The sequence below is a fragment of the Oncorhynchus nerka genome, linkage group LG1 (genome assembly GCF_034236695.1).
Source record: "Oncorhynchus nerka isolate Pitt River linkage group LG1, Oner_Uvic_2.0, whole genome shotgun sequence".
NCBI classification, from domain to species: Eukaryota; Metazoa; Chordata; class Actinopteri; order Salmoniformes; family Salmonidae; genus Oncorhynchus; species Oncorhynchus nerka.
In genome coordinates, this window is record NC_088396.1 from 53,701,190 (window position 1) to 53,726,189 (window position 25,000).

Sequence of the window (25,000 nt, forward strand, 5' to 3'; positions counted from 1 at the left end):
CTGACCTGGGCCCATTGGGCCTGATGACGATGTTCCTGACTCTGGGCCCATTGATGATGCTCTATATAGGATTGGTTTGCCATTTGGCACGCATCCCGGTTTGATCGAGACCAGATGTCAACAGGCTGGGATGGATTAAGTCCCTATAGAGGTCACTGACATCTGGCCTGACAGAAATACTCCTGTGTTGGGAAAAAGACAAAAGGATGTTGTTATTCACAATGCCATACACAATGAAGAGTTTATTAGAGACGGCATTGGGTAAATCCTAATTGTTCGTGTGTGTGTGTGTGTGTGTGTGTGTGTGTGTGTGTGTGTGTGTGTGTGTGTGTGTTAAATGTGTGACTAGATTTGTGTGTGTGTGTTGTGTGTGTGTGTGAAAGTTTAATGTGTTGATATGAAAAAGTCTAACATGCGGTTAAATCCCCACATCCCTGGATAGACTAGCAATTTTAATGGAATTCTGGTATTAAAATGGCCCTATCTGTAGAAGGATTGTTTAATCCTATTGAGATGAGAGGGGCAAAAGTGGAGAGATGGAGAGAGAGATGGAGAGGACATCCCTGGAGAAACTAGCAATCATTTGGAGAGGGAAGAGAGAGGTGGAGGGTAAGAGAGATGGAGAGAGGAAGGAGATGGAAGGGGAGGGAAGAGAGAGATGGAGAGGGGGGAAGATGAGAGAGATGGAGAGAAAGGAAACGAAGAGATGGAAGAGGGAAAGAGATGAGAGATGGAGGGGAGAGAGATGGAGAGGAGAGAGAAAATGGAGGGAAGAGAGAGATGGGAGAGAGAAGGAAGGGAGAGATGGAGAGAGAGATGAAGGGGGAGAGAGATGGAGAGAGGAAGAGGAGAGATGGAGAGGGGAAGAGAGAGATGGAGAGAAAGGAGAGAGGGGAAGAGAGAGATGGAGAGAAGGAGAGAGGGGAAGAGAGAGATGGAGAGGGGAAGGGAGAGATGGAGAGGAAGGAAGAGATGGAGAGGAAGAGGGGGAGAGGAAAAGAGAGAGATGGAGGGGAAGAGGAGATGGAGGGGTGAGAGAGAGATGGAGAGGAGAGGAAGAGGGAGAGGAAGCGGAGAGATGGAGATGGAGAGGGAAGAGAGAGAGGGAGAGACAGGGGAAGAGAGAGATGGAGAGGGGGAAGAGAGAGATGGAGAGAAAGAGAGATGGAGAGAGAGACAGAGAGATGAGGAGAGAGATGGAGAGATGGAGAGATGGAGAGGGAAGAGAGAGATGGAGGGAAGATGGAGAGAGATGAGAGGGAAGAGAGAGATGGAGAGGGAAAGAGGAGAGATGGAGAGGGGAAGAGAGAGATGGAGAGGGGAAGAGAGATATGGAGAGGGGAAGAGGAGAGATGGAGAGAGGGAGATGGAGGGGAAAAGAGACAGAGAGATGGAGAGGAGAAGAGAGAGATGGAGAGGGGGAAGTGAGAGAGATGGAGAGGAGGAAAGGAGAGATGGAGAGGGGAGAGATGGAGAGGGAAGGAGAGAGAGAGGGGAAGAGAGAGATGGAGAGGGAAGAGAAGATGGAGAGATAAAGAGAGAGAGATGGAGAGGGGAAGAGAGAGATGGAGAGGGGAGAGATGGAGAAGGGAAAAGGGAGAGATGGAGAGGGAAGAGAGAGAGAGAGAGGAAGAGGAAGAGAGATGGAGAAGAGGGAAGAGGAGAGATGGAGAGGGAGGAGGGAGGAGAGATGGAGAGGGGAAGAGGAGAGAGATGAGGAGGAAGGAGAGATGGAGAGGGGAGAGATGAGATAGAGAGGAAGAAGAGAGAGATGAAGATGGAAGAGAGAGATGGAGAGGGAAGAGAGAGGAGATGGAGAGGGGAAGACAGAGAGAGGGAGAGAGGAGGAAGGGGAAGAGAGAGGAGATGGAGAGGGGAAGATGAGAGGGAAGAGAGAGAGAAAGAGTGGAGAGATGGAGAGAGAAGAATGGAGAGAAAGAGAGAGATGGAGAGATGAAAAGAGAGGGAGAGGGGGGAGAGAGAGATGGAGAGGGGAAGGGAGAGATGGAGAGGGGAAGAGAGAGATGGAGAGTGAAGAAGAGAATGGAGAGGAAAAGAGAGAGATGGAGAGGGGAAGAGAGAGATGGAGAGGGGGAAGAGGATGGAGAGAGAAGAGAGGATGGAGAGGAAAGGAGGAGAGATGGAGAGAGAAAGGAAGATGGAGAGGAAGAGAGGAAGTGGAGAGAGATAGGAATGGAGAGGGGAAGAGAGATGGAGAGGAAAAGAGAGATGAGGGGGGAAGGGAGAGATGGAGAAGAGGGGAAGAGAGAGAGGAGAGGAGAAGAGAGAGATGGAGAGGGGAAGGGAGAGATGGAGAGAAAGGAAGGGAGAGAGATGGAGAGATGGAAGGGGAGAGAGATGGAGAGAGGAAGATGGAGAGAAGAGGAGATGGAGGAAGAGAGAGAGATGGAGAGAAAAGGGAGAGATGGAGAGGGGAAGAGGGAGATGGAGAGGGGAAGGGAGAGATGGAGAGAGGAAGGAGAGATGGAGAGAGGAAGGAGAGATGGAGAGGGAAGGAGATGGAGAGATGAGAGAGGAAGGGAAGGCAGAGATGGAGAGGAAGAAGATTGAAGGGAGAAGAGAGATGGAGATGGGAAGAGAGAGATGGAGAGGGGAAGGGAGAGATGGAGAGGGGAAGAGAGAGATGGAGGAAGGAAGAGAGAGATGGAGAGGAAGAGAGAGATGAGAGAGATGGAGAGAGGAAGAGGAGAGATGGAGAGGGAAGGAGAGATGGAGAGAGGGGAAGGGAGATGGAGAGGGGAAGAGAGAGAGAGATGGAGAGGGAAGGAGAGATGGAGAGGGGAAGAGAGAGATGGAGAGGAAGGAGAGATGGAGAGAGGAAGAGAGAGATGGAGAGGGGAAGAGAGAGAGGGAGAGAGTGAAGGAGAGATGGAGAGGGGGAAGAGATGGAGAGGAAAGGAGAGATGGAGAGATGAAGAGAGAGGAGGTGGAGGAAGAGAGAGAGAGATGGAGAGGGAAGGGAGAGATGGAGAGATGGAAGAAGAGAGAGATGGAGAGGGGGGAGAGAAGGAGAGAGATGGAGAGGGGAAGAGAGAAGAGAGATGGAGAGGGGAAGAGAGAGATGGAGAGGAAGGAGAGAGATGGAGAGGAAGGAAGAGAGATGATGGAGAGATAGAGAGATGAGAGAGGAAGGAGAAGAGAGAGATGGAGAGGGGGATGAGGAAGATGAGAGAAGGAGAGAGGATGGAGGGGAAGAGATGGAAAGAGAGAGAAGAGGGGAGGAGAGAGGAGAGCTGGAAGAGGAGAGATGAGATGGAGAAGGGAGAGATGGAGAGGGGAAGAGAGAGATGGAGAGGGGAGATGGGGAGGAGAGAGATGGAGAGGGGAGAGAGATGGAGAGAGTGAAGAGAGAGATGGAGAGGGGAAGAGATGAGAGATGGAGAGGGGAAAGAGAGAGAGATGGAGAGGGGGAAGGGAGAGATGGAGAGGGGAAGAGAGAGAGATGGAGAGGGGAAGAAGAGAGAGATGGAGAGGGGAGTGAAGGGGAGAGATGGAGAGGGGAAGGAAGAGAGATGGAGAGGGAGGAAGGAGAGATGGAGAGGGGAAGTGAGGGAGATGGAGAGAAGAGAGAGAGAGATGGAGAGATGGAGAGATGGAGGAGGGAGGAAGAGAGAGATGAGAGGGAAGAGAGAGATGGAGAGGGGGGAGAAGAGGAGAGATGGAGAGGGAAGAGAGAGATGGGAGAGAGAGGGGAGAGGGGAAGAGAGAGATGGAGAGGGGAAGAGATGGAGAGGGGAAGAGAGAGATGGAGAGGGAAAGAGAGATGGAGAGGGGAAGAGAGAGATGGAGAGGGGAAGAGAGAGATGGAGAGGGGAAGGGAGAGATGGAGAGGGGAAGGGAGAGATAGAGGAAGGAGAGAGGAGAGAGAAGGGAGAGATGGGGAGAGGAAGAGAGAGATGGAGAGGGGAAAGAGAGAGATGGAGAGGGGAAGAGGAGAGGAATGGAGAGGGGGAAGGGAGAGATGGAGGAGGAGAGAGAGATGGAGAGAAAGAGAGAGAGAGGATGGAGAGAGGAAGAGAGAGAGAGAGGAAGAGGAGAGAGGAAATGAGATGGGGAAGAGAAGAGAGAGATGGAGAGGGAAGGGAGAGATGGAGAGGGGAAGGAGAGATGGAGAGAGTGAAAAGAGAGAGATGGAGAGGGAAGAGATGGAGAGAGAGAGGGGAAGGGAGAGATGGAGAGAGGGAAGAGAGAGATGGAGAGAAGGAGAGATGGAGAAGAAAAGAGAGGGAGATGAGGGGAAGAGAGAGAGGTGGAGAAGAGGGGAAGAGAGAGGAGAGAGAAGGGGAAAGAGAGAGATGGAGAGGAAGGAGAGATGGAGGGGAGAGATGGATGGAGAGGAGAGGATGAGAGATGAGGAGAGAGGAGAGATGGAGAGAGAGGAGAGGGGAGAGATGGAGAGGGGGAGAGAGAGATGGAGAGGGGAAGGGAGAGATGGAGAGAGGAAGGGAGAGATGGAGAGAGGAAGGAAAGAGATGAAGAGGGAAGGCAGAGATGAGAGGGGAGGGAGAGATGGAGAGGGGAAGAGAGAGATGGAGAGGAGGAAGGAGAGATGGAGAGGGGAAGAGAGAGATGGAGAGGGAAGAGAGAGATGGAGAGGGAAGGGAGAGGAGATGGAGAGAGGAAGGGAGAGATGGAGAGAGGAAAGAAGAGAAAGAGAGAGATGGAGAGAGAAGAGATGGAGAGAGGGAGAGGGGAGAGAAGAGAGAGATGGAGAGGAAAGGAGAGATGAGAGATTGAGAGAGGAAGAGAGAGATGGAGAAGAGAGAGATGGAGGAGGGGGAAGAGATGGAGAGATGGAGAGGGGAGAGAGAGATGGAGAGAGGAAGGGAGAGATGGAGAGGAAGGAGAGAGATGGAGAGGGAAGAGAGAGATGGAGAGGGAAGAGAGAGATGGAGAGGAAGGGAGAGAGGAGAGGGGAAGAGAGAGATGGAGAGGAAGAGATGGAGAGGGAAGAGAGAGATGGAGAGAGGAAGAAGAGAGGAGAGATGGAGAGGGGAGAGATGGAGAGATGGAGAGAGGAAGGAGAGAGATGGAGAGGGAAGAGAGAGAGATGGAGAGGGGAAAGGAGAGATGGAGAGGGAGAAGAGGGAGATGGGAGAGAGGAAGAGAGAGAGATGGAGAGGAGGAAGGGAGAGATGGAGAGAGGAAGGGAGAGAGATGGAGAGGGAAGAGGAAGGAGAGATGGAGAGATAAAGATGGAAGGGAGAGATTGAGAGAGGGGAGAGGGAGAGAGATGGAGAGGGAAGGAGAGATGGAGAGGGAAGAGAGAGATGGAGAGGGGAAGGGAGAGATGGAGAGGGAAGAGAGAGATGGAGAGGGGAAGGGAGAGATGGAGAGGAAGGGAGAGATGGAGAGGGAAGAGAGAGATGGAGAGGGGGAAGGAGAGGGAGAGATGGAGAGGGGAAGAGAGAGGAGAGGGAAGAGAGAGAGGAAGGAGAGAGAGATGGAGAGAAAGAGAGAGATGGAGAGAGGAAGGGAGAGATGGAGGAGAGAGGAAGAGGAGAGATGGAGAGGGGAAGGGAGAGAGGTGGAGAGGGGAAGAGAGAGATGGAGAGGGAAAAGGGAGAGATGGAGAGAGGAAGAGAGAGATGGAGAGGGAAGAGAGATGGAGAGGGAAGGAGAGATGGAGAGATGGAGAGAGGAAGGAGAGATGGAGAGGGAAGGAGAGAGATGGAGAGAGGATGAAGAGAGATGGAGAGGGGAAGGGAGAGATGGAGAGGGGAAGGGAGATGATGGAGAGAGGGAAGGGAGAGATGGAGAGGGGAAGGAGAGATGGAGAGGGAAAGAAGGGAGAGAGATGGAGAGGGGGAAGGAGAGATGGAGAGGGGAAGAGATGAGAGGAGAGGAAGGGGAGAGAGATGGAGATGATAGGAAGGGGAGAGATGGAGAGGGAAGAGAGAGAGCTGGAGAGGGAAAGGAGAGATGGAGAGAAGAGAGAGGGAAGAAGAAGAGAGAGATGGAGAGGGGAAGGGAGAGATGGAGAGAGGAAGGGAGAGATGGAGAGGGGAAGAGAGAGATGGAGAGGGGAAGGGAGAGATGGAGAGGGGAAGAGAGAGATGGAGAGGGGAAGAGAGAGATGGAGAGGGAAGGGAGAGATGGAGAGGGAAGAGAGAGATGGAGAGGGAGGGGAAGGGAGAGAGATGGAGAGGGGGAAGAGAGAGATGGAGAGGGGAAGGGGAGAGAGAAAGGAGAGATGGAGAGGGAGAAGGGGAGAGATGGAGGAGGAAAGAGAGAGGAAATGGAGAGGAGGAAGATGGAGAGAAGAGAAGGAGAGATGGAAAGGGAAGAGAGAGATGGAGAGAAAGGAAGAGAGATGGAGAAGAGAAAGGAGAGGGAAGAAGAGAGAGAGATGGAGAGAAGGAAGAGAGATGGAGGGAGGGAAGATGGAGAGGGAAGGAGAGATGGAGAGGGGAAGGGAGAGGGGAAGAGGGAAAAATGGAGAGGAGAGGGGAAGGGAGATGAGAGGAAGAGAGAGATGGAGAGGGAAGGAAGAGATGGAGAGGGGAGAGATGGAGAGGAAGGAGAGGGGAGAGGGAAGAAGAGGAGAGGAAGAGAGAGATGGAGAGAGGGAAGAGAGAGAGATGGAGAGGGGAAGGGAGAGATGGAGAGGGGAAGAGAGATGGAGAGAGGAAGAGAGAGATGGAGAGGGAAGAGATGGAGAGGGGAAGGGAGAGATGGAGAGGGGAAGGGAGAGATGGAGAGGGGAAGGAGAGATGGAGAGAGGAAGGAGAGATGGAGAGGAAGAGAGGGAGAGAGGAGATGGAGAGATGGAAGGAAGAGAGATGGAGAGGGGAAGGGGAAGAGATGGAGAGGGAAGGGAGATGGAGAGGGAAGGAGAGATGGAGAGAGATGGAGAAGGAAGAGATGGAGAGGAAGAGTGAGAGATGGAGAGGGGAAGAGAGAGATGGAGAGGGGAAGGGAGAGATGGAGAGGGGAAGGGAGGAGATGAAGAGGGGAAGAGAGAGATGGAGAGGGAAGAGATGGAGAGGAGAGAGGAAGGGAGAGATGGAGAGAGGAAGAGGGAGAGATGGAGAGGGAAGAGAGAGATGGAGAGGGAAGAGAGAAAATGGAGATGGAGAGGGGAAGGGAGAGATGGAGAGAAGAAGAGGATGGAGGGGAAGAGAGAGATGGAGAGAGGAAAGGAAGAGATGGAGAGGGAAGGAGAGATGGAGAGGAAGGGAGAGATGGAGAGGAAGAAGAGAGAGATGGAGAGGGGAAGAGAGAGATGGAGAGGGAAGGGAGAGATGGAAGGGGAAGAGAGAGATGGAGAGGGAAGGAGAGAGAGATGGAGAGAGGAAGGAGAGATGGAGAGGGAAGGAAGAGATGGAGAGAGGGAAGAGAGAGATGGAGAGGGAAGGGAGAGATGGAGAGAAGAGAAGATGGGAGGGGAGATGGAAGAGAGATGGAGAGGGGAAGAGATGGAGAGGGGAAGGAAGGGAAGAGATGGAGAGGGGAAGGGAGAGATGGAGAGGGGAAGGGAGAGATGGAGAGGGGAAGGGAGAGATGGAGAGAGGAAGGGAGAGATGGAGAGAGGAAGGGAGAGATGGAGAGAGGAAGAGAGAGATGGAGAGGAAGGAAGATGGAGAGGGGAAGAGAGAGATGGAGAGAGGAAGGGAGAGATGGAGAGGGGGAAGGGAGAGATGGAGAGAGGAAGGGAAGATGGAGAGGGGAAGGGAGAGGAGGGAGAGAGATGGAGAGAGGAAGGGAGAGATGGAGAGGGGAAGGAGAGATGGAGAGGGGAAGGGAGAGATGGAGAGGGGAAGGGAGAGATGGAGAGGGGAAGGGAGAGATGGAGAGGGGAAGAGAGATATGGAGAGGGAAGAGAGAGATGGAGAGGAAGGGGAAGGAAGAGAGAGATGGAGAGGGGAAGAAGAGGGAGATGGAAGGGGAAGGGAGAGGGAAGGGGGAGAGATGGAAGAGAGAGAAGGGAAGAGATGGAGAGGGGAAGGGAGAGATGGAGAGGGGAAGAGAGATGGAGAGGAAGGAGAGAGATGGAGAGGGGAAGGGAGAGAGATGGAGAGGGGAAGGAGAGAGATGGAGAAAGGGGGAAGAGAGAGATGGAGAGGGGAAGGGAGAGATGGAGAGGGGAAGAGAGAGATGGAGAAGGGAAGGGAGAGATGGAGAGGAGAAGAAGAGATGGAGAAAGGGAAGGAAGAGATGGAGAGGGGAAGAGATGGAGAGATGGAGGAGAAGGGGGAAGAGAGATGGAAGGAGAGATGGAAGGGAGGGGAGATGGAGAGGGGAAGGGGAAGAGATGGAGAGGGGAAAGAGAGATGGAGAGGGGAAGGGAGAGATGGAGAGGAAGAAGAGAGATGGAAGGAAAAGATGGAGATGGGAAGGGAAGATGGAGAGATGGAGAGGGGAAGGAGAGATGGAGAGGGGGAAGGGAGAGATGGAGAGGGGAAGGGAGAGATGGAGAGGGAAGGAGAGATGGAGAGGGGAAGAGAGATGGAGAGGAAGGGGGAGATGGAGAGGGGAAGATGGAGAGATGGAGAGGGAAGAAGAGATGGAGGGAAGAGAGAGATGGAGAGAAGGAGAGATGGAGAGGGGAAGAGAGAGAGATGGAGAGGGAAGGGAGAGATGGAGAGGAAGAGAGAGAGATGGGAGAGAGAAGAGGGATGGAGATGGGAAGGGAGAGATGGAGAGGGAAAGAGAGAGATGGGAGGAGGAGAGATGGAGAGGAAAGATAGAGATGGAGAGGAAAGAGAGATGGAGATGGAAGAGAGGAGAGATGGGAAAGAGAGAGATGGAGAGGGGAAGGGAGAGATGGAGAGGGGAAGGGAGAGATGGAGAGGGGAAGAGAGAGAGAGGGGAGGAGAGTGATGGAGAGGGAAAGATAGAGAGAACACCGGTCTGATCCTGTGTCCTTGTGACAGAGTCAGCACCGGTCTGATCCTGTGTCCTTGTGGTAGAGTCAGCACCGGTCTGATCCTGTGTCCTTGTGACAGAGTCAGCACCGGTCTGATCCTGTGTCCTTGTGACAGAGTCAGCACCGGTCTGATCCTGTGTCCTTGTGACAGAGTCAGCACCGGTCTGATCCTGTGTCCTTGTGACAGAGTCAGCACCGGTCTGATCCTGTGTCCTTGTGACAGAGTCAGCACCGGTCTGATCCTGTGTCCTTGTGGTAGAGTCAGCACCGGTCTGATCCTGTGTCCTTGTGACAGAGTCAGCACCGGTCTGATCCTGTGTCCTTGTGACAGAGTCAGCACCGGTCTGATCCTGTGTCCTTGTGACAGAGTCAGCACCGGTCTGATCCTGTGTCCTTGTGACAGAGTCTGCACCGGTGTGACTGTTGAATGCCCCAAATACTAAGCATTCATTTTGTAGTGAGAATATTTTTGTAATCGCTTTAAACCTAAATGAACAAATTGATGCATTTGTTCAGAAACCCGATGCCAATGGTATTGAGACATCAAAAATCTGTTCCCAACTATCTTGAATTTAAAGCAGTGTTGTCGTCAACCCTCTTGACCCCGTAAAGTGAAACAGATAAAATGTTTATGATTTATGTTAGTCATTTTAAAACTAATTAATTCCTTTCTCTTTTTAAGTAATTGCTTTTTTCTTCTGTTCTCCATTTTGGCGGCAGAGCTGCGATCAGCTACCTGGGTTCATTGACTTCATCACAATTCTACCGTCGTCGTCGTTTACAATGTCATTCATTATTAAACATGATACCTTTCTTATATATTCTCTCCAGGAAAATGTGTTTATCCTCTATCACTGCCTTTGGAGTAAAGCCATATTATTTTCTGTAGTAAACATGCTGCCTCGTCTGGGGGATAAAATTGTAATTGTAGTCAACTCTGTATAGCTTAATTAAAAAAATAATGATACTTAAACATGGTTTTACTCTGTATAACAGCAGGGAGCTCCTTTTAAACATGGTTTTAATCTGTATAACAGCAGGGAGCTCCTTTTAAACATGGTTTTATTCTGTATAACAGCAGGGAGCTCCTTTTAAACATGGTTTTAATCTGTATAACAGCAGGGAGCTCCTTTTAAACATGGTTTTATTCTGTATAACAGCAGGGAGCTCCTTTTAAACATGGTTTTACTCTGTATAACAGCAGGGAGCTCCTTTTAAACATGGTTTTATTCTGTATAACAGCAGGGAGCTCCTTTTAAACATGGTTTTACTCTGTATAACAGCAGGGAGCTCCTTTTAAACATGGTTTTATTCTGTATAACAGCAGGGAGCCCCTTTTAAACATGGTTTTAATCTATAAACAGCAAAGAGCTCCCTTTTAAACATGGTTTTAATCTGTATGGAAATCTTGTTTGGATTTAATTATAGTTTTGGTACAATCGAAGCTGAGGTTTAATGCCTTGATATATACTAGTTTTAACCTTCAACTCATATTCATTATATAAATACACCTAATTAACTGGTTTTCCACTCCACACTATTTTTTGCTCACTTGAAAAACATTATCCTGTAGTCGGTAGAGCCATGAATAGATATGTAAACTGTGGTATCACTAGATAATTAATCAGTGTAATTTCCCCGTAGATGGACAGGTTTTTCCCTTTCTATGAGTTTAAGATCCTGTCTAGTTTTTTGCTACATCAAAATGTATAGTTGTAAGATCATTAAACCATTCAGGGACGAGACCGAGAGACCATATAACAATTTAACGTTTGTGTCTTTTAGAGACCTAATACATAATAACACTTATCCTAGTTGGGTTATAATCCAGATAAACTGGAGAAATTATTCGGGTCCTCAATGACACCGTTCAGGATGGAAGATTGTGGAGTAAAATCGAAAACATCGGCGAACTTCAAAACTTTTGTTTGTAAATCCATGAATTTTTCATACCTCTTAATTTTATCATTGGATCATATTTCTATAGCTAACAATTCAATGGCCATAACAAACAATTATGGTCAAATGGGGCAACTCTGTTTTTACACCTCTTAATAACAAGCTAGGGACTCATATCTCCCTTTAAAGACCAGCTGTCAGAGCAGCTCATAGATCCCTGCATCTGTACATAGCCCATCTGTAAATAGCCCATCCAACTACCTCATCCCCTTACTGTATGTATGTATATAACTTGCTCCTTTGCACCCCAGTATCTCTACTTGCACACTCATATTCTGCACATCTACCATTCCAGTGTTTATTTACTAAATTGTAATTATTTTGGGACTGTGGCCTATTTATAGCCGTTCCTCCCTTATCTTATCTCATTTACACTCACTGTATATAGTCTTTTCTATTGTGTTATTGACTGTACATTTGTTTATTCAACGTGTAATACTGTGTTTTTTGTTTGTGTCGAACTGCTTTGCTTTATCTTGGCCAGGTCGCAGTTGTAAAGGAGAACTTGTTCTCAACTAGCCTACCTGGTTAAATAAAGGTGAAATAATAAAAATAATAAAAATAAACAATAAAATAGTCTTAGAGAAATAGCCATTATTTATAATTTTACATAAAAGAGTGGTATACATGACCTTATAAGAGATTCTCCAAAATTGAAATAATCCCATAAATACGTTCTAGCTGTACTTTCTCAAAATCTGCCCTAAAAGATAAAGATTATGCCTGATATTCCCTCCATTCTCATAGTTTTCAATTATTTCCAATAATTGTCTGATGTTATCTCCAATATATAATCCTTTTATTAATCCTGTCTGATCGTGATTAATTATATCTGGTAAGACTATTTTAATTCTATGAGCATCGCAACATTGAAGGATTACATTTTTCTGCGAGACTTGGTCTTTGTATTTTCCCCTGGCTCCTGCTTCAGTAGGACAGTAATCAACCCTTTGTTTTGTATGAGACTTGGTCTTTATATTTTCCCCTGGCTCCTGCTTCAGTAGGACAGTAATCAACCCTTTGTTTTGTATGAGACTTGGTCTTTATATTTTCCCCTGGCTCCTGCTTCAGTAGGACAGTAATCAACCCTTCGTTTTGTATGAGACTTGGTCTTTATATTTTCCCCTGGCTCCTGCTTCAGTAGGACAGTAATCAACCCTTCGTTTTGTATGAGACTTGGTCTTTATATTTTCCCCTGGCTCCTGCTTCAGTAGGACAGTAATCAACCCTTCCCTTGGCTTTATATTTTCCCCTGGCTCCTGCTTCAGTAGGACAGTAATCAACCCTTCGTTTTGTATGAGACTTGGTCTTTATATTTTCCCCTGGCTCCTGCTTCAGTAGGACAGTAATCATGAGACTTGGTCTTTATATTTTGTATTCAGAGACAGTAATCAACCCTTCGTTTTGTATGAGACTTGGTCTTTATATTTTCCCCTGGCTCCTGCTTCAGTAGGACAGTAATCAACCCTTCGTTTTGTATGAGACTTGGTCTTTATATTTTCCCCTGGCTCCTGCTTCAGTAATCAACCCTTCGGACTTTATATTTTCCCCTGGCTCCTGCTTCAATAATCAACCCTTCTTTGTATGAGACTTTTTTATATTTTCCCTGTATGAGACTTGGTCTTTATATTTTCCCCTGGCTCCTGCTTCAGTAGGACAGTAATCAACCCTTCGTTTTGTATGAGACTTGGTCTTTATATTTTCCCCTGGCTCCTGCTTCAGTAGGACAGTAATCAACCCTTCGTTTTGTATGAGACTTGGTCTTTATATTTTCCCCTGGCTCCTGCTTCAGTAGGACAGTTCAACCCTTCGTTTTGTATGAGACTCTTTAGATTTTCCCCTGCTCCTGCTTGAGTAGGACAGTAATCAACCCTTCGTTTTGTATGAGACTTGGTCTTTATATTTTCCCCTGGCTCCTGCTTCAGTAGGACAGTAGTCAACCCTTCGTTTTGTATGAGACTTGGTCTTTATATTTTCCCCTGGCTCCTGCTTCAGTAGGACAGTAATCAACCCTTCGTTTTGTATGTCAGACAGTTTTCCATTTATATATAAATAATTGAAACATGGTAATTGTGAATCTTTCAATAATTCTTCAAATGTTTGATATATTTTTATTGGAATATAGGTTGTATTTACAATGTTGTTGTTTTTTCATCACTTCATGGCAACGGGTCAAAAATCTTGCTGCTGTGTGATCAAAATCAAATTTTATCTGTCACCTGCTGTCCCACCCTGACCTTAGAGAGATGTTTTATTTCTCTATTTGGTTTGGTCAGGGTGTGATTTGGGGTGGGCATTCTGTTTCGTTTTCTATGATTTTGTGTTTCTATGTTTTGGCCGGGTATGGTTCTCAATCAGGGACAGCTGTCTATTGTTGTCTCTGATTGGGAATCATACTTAGGTAGCCCTTTTTCCCCCCTTTTTTTGTGGCAAGTTGACTTTGTTTAGGGCACATAGCATTTAGCTTCACGGTTTTGTAGTGTTTATTGTTTTTGTTCGGCGTCATATGAATATGTACGCTCACCACGCCGCACCTTGGTCCTCCTCCTTCAACAGCTGTGACACCTGCTTTGTAAACAGCGAAAAGCTTATGTGCCCAGCTTTATGGAAGTAACCTGTGGCGCTGATGTTTAGGCCGAGGTACACTACACGTCAAAAGTTTTAGAACACCTACTCATTCAAGGGTTCTTCTTAATTTTTGACTATTTTCTGTCGAGTAATAGTGAGGATATCAACACCTTGAAATAACCATAATATGGAATCAGGTCGTAACCAGAAAAGTGTTCTATAACTCAAAACATATTTTGTATTTGAGATTCTTCAAAGTGGCCGCTCTTTGCCTTGATGTTAGTTTTGCACACTTGGCATTTCTCAACCAGCTTCATGTGGTAGTCACCTGGAATGCATTTCAATTAACAGTTGTGCCTTCAAAGTTAATTTGTGGAATTTCTTTCCTTAATGCGTTTGAGCCAATCGGTTGTGTTGTGTCAAGGTAGGGGGCTATACAGAAGATAGCCCTATTTGGTAAAAGACCAAGTCCATATTATGGCAAGAGCAGCTCAAAGCAGCTCAAATAAGCAAAGAGAAACAACAGTCCATCATTACTTTAAGACATGAAAGTCAGTCAATATGGAACATTTCAAGAACTTTGTGCTGTCGCAAAAACCATCAAGCGCTATGATGAAACTGGCTCTCATGAGGACCACCACAGGAAAGGAAGACACAGAGTTACCTCTGCTGCAGAGGATAAGTTCATTAGAGTTAACTGTCTCTCATGAGGACCACCACAGGAAAGGAAGACCCAGAGTTACCTCTGCTGCAGAGGATACGTTCAATAGAGTTACCAGCTTCAGAAATCTCATGAGGACCGCCACAGGAAAGGAAGACCCAGAGTTACCTCTGCTGCAGAGGATAAGTTCATTAGAGTTACCAGCCTCAGAAATTGCAGCCCAAATAAATTACACAGAGTTCAAGTAACAGACGCCATCTGAACATCAGCTGTGTGAATCAGGCCTTCATGGTGGAATTGCTGCAAAGAAACCACTACTAAAGGACACCAATAAGAAGAAGATACTTGATTGTCCAAGAAACACGAGGGATGATCTCTGCATGTGTATTTCACACCGTAAAGCATGGAGGAGGAGGTGTCATGGTGTGTGCTTTGCTGGTGACACTGTCTGCGATTTATTTAGAATTCAAGACACACTTAACCAGCATGGCTACCACAGTATTCTGCAGAAAACCTACAGGACAGTAGATCTCCAGGAAGAGGGTTGGACTGATAACCTACAGGACGGTAGATCTCCAGGAAGAGGGTTGGACCTTAAACCCACAGGACAGTATATCTCCAGGAAGAGGGTTGGACTGATAACCTACAGGACAGTAGATCTCCAGGAAGAGGGTTGGACCTTAAACCCACAGGACAGTAGATCTCCAGGAAGAGGGTTGGACTGATAACCTACAGGACGGTAGATCTCCAGGAAGAGGGTTGGACTTAAACCCACAGGACAGTAGATCTCCAGGAAGAGGGTTGGACTGAAAACCCACAGGACAGTATATCTCCAGGAAGAGGGTTGGACTGATAACCTACAGGACAGTAGATCTCCAGGAAGAGGGTTGGACCTTAAACCCACAGGACAGTAGATCTCCAGGATGAGGGTTGGACTGATAACCTACAGGACAGTAGATCTCCAGGAAGAGGGTTGGACCTTAAACCCACAGGACAGTAGATCTCCAGGAAGAGGGTTGGACTGATAACCTACAGGACAGTAGATCTCCAGGAAGAGGGTTGGACCTTAAACCCACAGGACAGTAGATCTCCAGGAAGAGGGTTGGACTGATAACCTACAGGACAGTAGATCTCCAGGAAGAGGGTTGGACTGAAAACCAACAGGACAGTAGATCTCCAGGAAGAGGGTTGGACTGAAAACCCACAGGACAGTAAATCTCCAGGAAGAGGGTTGGACATAACCTACAGGACAGTAGATCTCCAGGAAGAGGGTTGGACCTTAAACCCACAGGACAGTAGATCTCCAGGATGAGGGTTGGACTGATAACCTACAGGACAGTAGATCTCCAGGAAGAGGGTTGGACCTTAAACCCACAGGACAGTAGATCTCCAGGAAGAGGGTTGGACTGATAACCTACAGGACAGTAGATCTCCAGGAAGAGGGTTGGACCTTAAACCCACAGGACAGTAGATCTCCAGGAAGAGGGTTGGACTGATAACCTACAGGACAGTAGATCTCCAGGAAGAGGGTTGGACTGAAAACCAACAGGACAGTAGATCTCTATAGGAAGAGGGTTGGACTGATAACCTACAGGACAGTAGATCTCCAGGAAGAGGGTTGGACTGATAACCTACAGGACAGTAGATCTCCAGGAAGAGGGTTGGACTGATAACCTACAGGACAGTAGATCTCCAGGAAGAGGGACGGGCAGCCCTGTAGGGCAATGGTGTCTAGATGGAATTTGTATTTGTGGTCCTGGCAACTGGACCTTTTTAGGAACACCATTTTCTTTGTCTTACTGAGATTTACTGTCAGGGCCCAGGTCTGGCAGAATCTGTGCAGAAGATCTAGGTGCTGCTGTAGGCCCTCCTTGATTGGGTACAGAAGCACCAGATCATCGGTAAACAATAGACTTTTTTGACTTCAGATTCTAGTAGGGTGAGGTCAGGTGCTGCAGCCCGTTCTAGTGCCCTCGCTAATTTATTGATCTATCTGTTGACGAGGGTGGAGCTCAAGCTGACCTGTGGAAAGACATTTGTGTGTTTTTTGCCAATTTTAACAACACTTGTTGTTTGTGTACATTGATTTGATGTTTTTCCCCCAACACCGCTTTAAATCAATTTGTATAGCAGACCCTCATGCCAAATCAACAAAGCATGAGAATACTTTTACTTTGTTTTGGTTTGTTTGTTTGTCATTTGGGGTGTGCAGGGTGAAACCGTGGTCTGTCGTATGGTAATTTGATAAGAAAATAATTCGACATTTGCTCAGTACATTGTTTTCACTGAGGAAATGTACAAGTCAGCTGTTAATGACAATGCAGAGGATTTTCCCGAGGTTGCTGTTGACGCATATCCCACGGTAGTTATTGGTGTCAAATTTGTCTCCATTTTCTCTTTTCCTCTTCCTCTGTCCTTGTCCTTGTCCTTCTCTCGCTCTCTCTCTCTCTCTCTCTCTCTCTCTCTCTGCCTTCCTCTCTCTCTTGCTCTCTCTCTGCCTTTCTCTCTCTCTCTCTCTCTCTCTCTCTCTCTCTCTCTCTCTCTCTCTCCCCCTCTTCCCCCCCTTCTCTCTGCCTTTCTCTCCCTTACTCTGTCTCTCTCTCTCTCTCTCTAGCTTTCTATCCCTTCCCTTGTCTCTCTCTCTCTCTGCCTTTCTCTACCTTACTCTGTCCCTCTCTCTCTCTCTGCCTTTCTCTCCCTTCCCCTGTCTCTCTCTCTCTCTCCGCCCCCAGGGCCTGCTGCTCGGCTGTGTGATTTATGATGAGTTTACCCCCACCTTAATGACTCATTTATAAATAATAACAACATGTGTAATGTATCACAAACAACAAACAGTGGTGCTCCAGCGAGAGGCTGTTGTGGTCCAGGTCTACATATCTTTGTGTTAGAGGGGACCAAAGAGGCTATGAATCTTCTTTGACACACTGTGATGGTGGAACTCCCGGTAGGTGTGCTATGTGTACATGCCCAGGTTTACACTTATCTTAGTGGTGTTTTCACATGCAAACCTGGTTCGACCTAAAGCTTTCCATGAGCTTAAATAAACCCCGACGTTAAACCACTGTGTGTTAAACCCCGACGTTAAACCTGGTGGTGGTACAGGGACTTAGTATTTTATTAGGATCTCCATTCATTAGGATCCCATTCATTAGGATCCCCATTCATTAGGATCTCCATTCATTAGGATCCCCATTTATTAGGATCTCCATTCATTAGGATCCCCATTCATTAGGATCTCCATTCATTGGGATCTCCATTCATTAGGATCTCCATTCATTAGGATCTCCATTCATTAGGATCCCCATTTATTGGGATCTCCATTCATTAGGATCCCCATTTATTGGGATCTCCATTCATTAGGATCTCCATTCATTAGGATCTCCATTCATTAGGATCTCCATTCATTAGGATCCCCATTCATTAGGATCTCCATTCATTAGGATCCCCATTCATTAGGATCTCCATTCATTAGGATCCCCATTTATTGGGATCTCCATTCATTAGGATCTCCATTCATTAGGATCCCCATTTATTGGGATCTCCATTCATTAGGATCCCCATTTATTGGGATCTCCATTCATTAGGATCCCCATTTATTGGGATCTCCATTCATTAGGATCCCCATTTATTAGGATCTCCATTCATTAGGATCCCCATTTATTGGGATCTCCATTCATTAGGATCCCCATTTATTGGGATCTCCATTCATTAGGATCTCCATTCATTAGGATCTCCATTCATTAGGATCCCCATTCATTAGGATCTCCATTCATTAGGATCCCCATTCATTAGGATCTCCATTCATTAGGATCCCCATTCATTAGGATCTCCATTCATTAGGATCTCCATTCATTAGGATCCCCATTCATTAGGATCTCCATTCATTAGGATCTCCATTCATTATGATCTCCATTCATTAGGATCCCCATTTATTGGGATCTCCATTCATTAGGATCTCCATTCATTGGGATCCCCATTCATTAGGATCTCCATTCATTAGGATCTCCATTCATTAGGATCCCCATTCATTAGGATCTCCATTCATTAGGATCTCCATTCATTAGGATCCTCATTAGCTGTTTAACATGACATAATAAAGAAACATATAGACAAGAACAGAACTACTGGTGTTGGTACAGAGACTGGTGGTGGTATAGAGACTGGTGGTGGTACAGAGACTGGTGGTGGTATAGAGACTGGTGGTGGTACAGAGACTGGTGGTGGTACAGAGACTGGTGGTGGTACAGAGACTGGTGGTGGTATAGAGACTGGTGTTGGTACAGAGACTGGTGTTGGTACAGAGACTGGTGTTGGTACAGAGACTGGTGGTGGTACAGAGACTGGTGTTGGTATAGAGACTACTGGTGGTGGTACAGAGACTGGTGGTGGTACAGAGACTGGTGGTGGTACAGAGACTGGTGGTGGTATAGAGACTGGTGGTGGTATAGAGACTGGTGTTGGTACAGAGACTGGTGTTGGTACAGAGACTGGTGGTGGTACAGAGACTGGTGTTGGTACAGAGACTGGTGGTGGTACAGAGACTGGTGGTGGTACAGAGACTGGTGTTGGTACAGAGACTGGTGTTGGTACAGAGACTGGTGGTGGTATAGAGACTGGTGGTGGTACAGAGACTGGTGTTGGTACAGAGACTGGTGGTGGTATAGAGACTGGTGGTTGTACAGAGACTGGTGGTGGTACAGAGACTGGTGGTGGTATAGAGACTACTGGTGGTGGTATAGAGACTACTGGTGGTGGTATAGAGACTACTGGTGTTGGTACAGAGACTGGTGGTGGTATAGAGACTACTGGTGGTGGTATAGAGACTACTGGTGTTGATATAGAGACTGGTGGTGGTATAGAGACTACTGGTGGTGGTATAGAGACTACTGGTGTTGATATAGAGACTGGTGGTGGTATAGAGACTACTGGTGGTGGTATAGAGACTACTGGTGTTGATATAGAGACTGGTGGTGGTATAGAGACTACTGGTGGTGGTATAGAGACTACTGGTGTTGATATAGAGACTGGTGGTGGTATAGAGACTGGTGGTGGTATAGAGACTACTGGTGTTGGTACAGAGACTGGTGGTGGTACAGAGACTGGTGGGGGTATAGAGACTGGTGGTGGTATAGAGACTGGTGTTGGTACAGAGACTGGTGTTGGTACAGAGACTGGTGGTGGTACAGAGACTGGTGTTGGTACAGAGACTGGTGGTGGTATAGAGACTGGTGGTGGTATAGAGACTGGTGTTGGTACAGAGACTGGTGTTGGTACAGAGACTGGTGGTGGTATAGAGACTGGTGGTGGTACAGAGACTGGTGTTGGTACAGAGACTGGTGGTGGTATAGAGACTGGTGGTTGTACAGAGACTGGTGGTGGTATAGAGACTACTGGTGGTGGTATAGAGACTACTGGTGGTGGTATAGAGACTACTGGTGTTGGTACAGAGACTGGTGGTGGTATAGAGACTACTGGTGGTGGTATAGAGACTACTGGTGTTCATATAGAGACTGGTGGTGGTATAGAGACTACTGGTGGTGGTATAGAGACTACTGGTGTTGATATAGAGACTGGTGGTGGTATAGAGACTACTGGTGTTGATATAGAGACTGGTGGTGGTATAGAGACTACTGGTGGTGGTATAGAGACTACTGGTGGTGGTATAGAGACTACTGGTGGTGGTATAGAGACTACTGGTGTTGATATAGAGACTGGTGGTGGTATAGAGACTACTGGTGGTGGTATAGAGACGACTGGTGTTGATATAGAGACTGGTGGTGGTATAGAGACTACTGGTGGTGGTATAGAGACTACTGGTGTTGATATAGAGACTGGTGGTGGTATAGAGACTGGTGGTGGTATAGAGACTACTGGTGTTGGTACAGAGACTGGTGGTGGTACAGAGACTGGTGGGGGTATAGAGACTGGTGGTGGTACAGAGACTGGTGGTATAGAGACTGGTGGTGGTATAGAGACTACTATTCGTTGGTACAGAGAATGGTGGTGGTATAGAGACTGGTGGTGGTATAGAGACTACTGGTGTTGGTACAGAGACTGGTGGTATAGAGACTGGTGGTGGTATAGAGACTACTGGTGGTGGTATAGAGACTGGTGGTGGTGGTATAGAGACTGGTGGTGGTATAGAGACTGGTGGTGGTGGTATAGAGACTGGTGGGGGTATAGAGCGGTGGGGGTATAGAGACTGGTGGTGGTGGTATAGAGACTACTGGTGATGGTATAGAGACTGGTGGTGGTACAGAGACTGGTGGTGGTATAGAGACTGGTGGTGGTATAGAGACTGGTGGTGGTATAGAGACTACTGGTGGTGGTATAGAGACTGGTGGTGGTACAGAGACTGGTGGTGGTACAGAGACTGGTGGTGGTACAGAGACTGGTGGTGGTATAGAGACTGGTGGTGGTATAGAGACTGGTGGTGGTATAGAGACTGGTGGTGGTACAGAGACGGGTGTTGGTATAGAGACTGGTGGTGGTATAGAGACTACTGGTGGTGGTATAGAGACTGGTGGTGGTACAGAGACTGGTGGTGGTATAGAGACTACTGGTGGTGGTATAGAGACGGGTGTTGGTATAGAGACTGGTGGTGGTATAGAGACTACTGGTGGTGGTATAGAGACTGGTGGTGGTATAGAGACTGGTGGTGGTATAGAGACTACGGGTGTTGGTATAGAGACTGGTGGTGGTATAGAGACGGGTGGTGGTATAGAGACTACTGGTGGTGGTATAGAGACATGGTGGTGGTATAGAGACTGGTGGTGGTATAGAGACTGGTGGTGGTGGTATAGAGACTGGTGGGGGTATAGAGACTGGTGGTGGTATAGAGACTGGTGGTGGTATAGAGACTGGTGGTGGTACAGAGACTGGTGGTGGTATAGAGACTGGTGGTGGTATAGAGACTACGGGTGTTGGTATAGAGACTGGTGGTGGTATAGAGACGGGTGGTGGTATAGAGACTGGTGGTGGTATAGAGACTGGTGGTGGTATAGAGACTACTGGTGGTGGTATAGAGACATGGTGGTGGTATAGAGACTGGTGGTGGTATAGAGACTGGTGGTGGTATAGAGACTGGTGGTGGTATAGAGACTGGTGGTATAGAGACTGGTGGTGGTATAGAGACTGGTGGTGGTATAGAGACTGGCGGTGGTATAGAGACTGGTGGTGGTATAGAGACTGGTGGTGGTATAGAGACTACTGGTGGTGGTATAGAGACTGGTGGTGGTATAGAGACTGGTGGTGGTATAGAGACTGGTGGTGGTGGTATAGAGACTGGTGGTGGTATAGAGATGGGTGGTGGTATAGAGACTGGCGGTGGTATAGAGACTGGTGGTGGTATAGAGACTGGTGGTGGTATAGAGACTGGTGGTGGTATAGAGACTACTGGTGGTGGTATAGAGACTACTGGTGTTGATATAGAGACTGGTGGTGGTATAGAGACTACTGGTGTTGATATAGAGACTGGTGGTGGTATAGAGACTACTGGTGGTGGTATAGAGACTACTGGTGGTGGTATAGAGACTACTGGTGGTGGTATAGAGACTACTGGTGTTGATATAGAGACTGGTGGTGGTATAGAGACTACTGGTGGTGGTATAGAGACGACTGGTGTTGATATAGAGACTGGTGGTGGTATAGAGACTACTGGTGGTGGTATAGAGACTACTGGTGTTGATATAGAGACTGGTGGTGGTATAGAGACTGGTGGTGGTATAGAGACTACTGGTGTTGGTACAGAGACTGGTGGTGGTACAGAGACTGGTGGGGGTATAGAGACTGGTGGTGGTACAGAGACTGGTGGTATAGAGACTGGTGGTTGTATAGAGACTACTATTCGTTGGTACAGAGAATGGTGGTGGTATAGAGACTGGTGGTGGTATAGAGACTACTGGTGTTGGTACACAGACTGGTGGTATAGAGACTGGTGGTGGTATAGAGACTACTGGTGGTGGTATAGAGACTGGTGGTGGTGGTATAGAGACTGGTGGTGGTATAGAGACTGGTGGTGGTGGTATAGAGACTGTTCTCAACTGGCCTGGGGGTTAGAATGGTGGGTGTTATAGAGACTACTGGTGATGGTATAGAGACTGGTGGTGGTACAGAGACTGGTGGTGGTATAGAGACTGGTGGTGGTATAGAGACTGGTGGTGGTATAGAGACTAAAGGTGGTGGTATAGAGACTGGTGGTGGTACAGAGACTGGTGGTGGTACAGAGACTGGTGGTGGTACAGAGACTGGTGGTGGTATAGAGACTGGTGGTGGTATAGAGACTGGTGGTGGTATAGAACTGGTGGTGGTTAAAGAAAGGTGTTCTATAGAGACTGGTGGTTAAGACTACTGGTGGTGGTATAGAGACTGGTGGTGGTTAAAGAGACTGGTGGTTCTAGAGCCTACTGGTTGGTATAGAAGGTGTTGGTATAGAGACTGGTGGTGGTTAAACTAAAGGTGGTTCTAGAACTGGTGGTGGTTAGAACTGGTGGTGGTATAGAGACTACGGCCTGTTGGTTAGAGACTGGTGGTGGTATAGAACTGGCCTGGTGGTATAGAGACTAAAGGTGGTGGTATAGAGACATGGTGGTGGTATAGAGACTGGTGGTGGTATAGAGACTGGTGGTGGTGGTATAGAGACTGGTGGTAAAAAACATATAGAGACTGGTGGTGGTATAGAGACTGGTGGTGGTATAGGATGGGGTGGTCAGAGACTCTTCACATAGAGACTGGTGGTGGTATAGAAGACTATCTTGGTAGGATGGGACTAGAACCTCTTGGTATAGAGACTGGTGGTGGTATAGAGACTGGTGGTGGTATAGGACTCACCTGGTTCAGAGACATGGTGGTGGTATAGAGACTGCCATGGTATAGAGACTGGTGGTGGTATAGGACTGGTGGTGGTATAGAGACTGGTGGTATAGAGACTGGTGGTGGTATAGAGACTGGTGGTGGTATAGAGACTGGCGGTGGTATAGAGACTGGTTCACATAGAGACTGGTGGTGCCATAGAGACTACTGGTGGTGGTATAGGACTGGTGACTAGAGACTGGTTCACATAGAGACTGGTGGTGGTGGTATAGAGATCTGGTGGTGGTATAGAGATGGGTGGTATAGAGACTGGCGGTGGTATAGAGACTGGTGGTGGTATAGAGACTGGTGGTGGTATAGAGACTGGTGGTGGTATAGAGACTGGTGGTGGTATAGAGACTGGTGGTGGTATAGAGACTGGTGGTGGTATAGAGACTGGTGGTGGTATAGAGACTGGTGGTGGTATAGAGACTGGTGGTGGTATAGAGACTGGTGGTATGTGTACAGTATAGCCAGCCCAGGCATTCTGTCTCCAGGTGTCTCAGTAACATGGTAATCTGTAGTCTCGTGGTTGTCATCTGGTACAACAGACAGTCTGCCTCGGGGTGTTTATCTGTATAAGGGCTAATTATCTTGTGGGTCTGTTTCGTCTCCTGGTGTGGGAGCTACTTCATGTTACCGAGTTAATTAGGAGAAGACATGTTTTGAGTTTACTCCATGTGTAACTCTGTGTCGTTGTTTTCTATCTTGGCCAGGTCGCAGTTGTAAATGAGAACTTGTTCTCAACTGGCCTACCTGGTTAAATAAAGGTGTTCTCAACTGGCCTACCTGGTTAAATAAAGGTGTTCTCAACTGGCCTACCTGGTTAAATAAAGGTGTTCTCAACTGGCCTACCTGGTTAAATAAAGGTGTTCTCAACTGGCCTACCTGGTTAAATAAAGGTGTTCTCAACTGGCCTACCTGGTTAAATAAAGGTGTTCTCAACTGGCCTACCTGGTTAACTAAAGGTGTTCTCAACTGGCCTACCTGGTTAAATAAAGGTGTTCTCAACTGGCCTACCTGGTCAACTAAAGGTGTTCTCAACTAGTCTACCTGGTTAAATAAAGGTGTTCTCAACTGGCCTACCTGGTTAAATAAAGGTGTTCTCAACTGGCCTACCTGGTTAAATAAAGGTGTTCTCAACTGGCCTACCTGGTTAAATAAAGGTGTTCTCAACTGGCCTACCTGGTTAAATAAAGGTGAAATAAAAAAAAACATTTAAAAAAGTAGGGCTGCCATGAAGAGTATCTTGGTAGGATGGGACTCAACCTCTTCACATAGAGTAGAGCTGCCATGAAGAGTATCTTGGTAGGATGGGACTCAACCTCTTCACATAGAGTAGAGCTGCCATTAGGAGTATCTTGGTAGGATGGGACTCAACCTCTTCACATAGAGTAGAGCTGCCATTAGGAGTATCTTGGTAGGATGGGACTCAACCTCTTCACATAGAGTAGAGCTGCCATGAAGAGTATCTTGTTAGGATGGGACTCAACCTCTTCACATAGAGTAGAGCTGCCATGAAGAGTATCTTGGTAGGATGGGACTCAACCTCTTCACATAGAGTAGAGCTGCCATTAGGAGTATCTTGGTAGGATGGGACTCAACCTCTTCACATAGAGTAGAGCTGCCATTAGGAGTATATTGGTAGGATGGGACTCAACCTCTTCACATAGAGTAGGGCTGCCATGAAGAGTATCTTGGTAGGATGGGACTCAACCTCTTCACATAGAGTAGGGCTTCCATGAAGAGTATCTTGGTAGGATGGGACTCAACCTCTTCACATAGAGTAGAGCTGCCATTAGGAGTATCTTGGTAGGATGGGACTCAACCTCTTCACATAGAGTAGAGCTGCCATGAAGAGTATCTTGGTAGGATGGGACTCAACCTCTTCACATAGAGTAGAGCTGCCATTAGGAGTATCTTGGTAGGATGGGACTCAACCTCTTCACATAGAGTAGAGCTGCCATGAAGAGTATATTGGTAGGATGGGACTCAACCTCTTCACATAGAGTAGAGCTGCCATTAGGAGTATCTTGGTAGGATGGGACTCAACCTCTTCACATAGAGTAGAG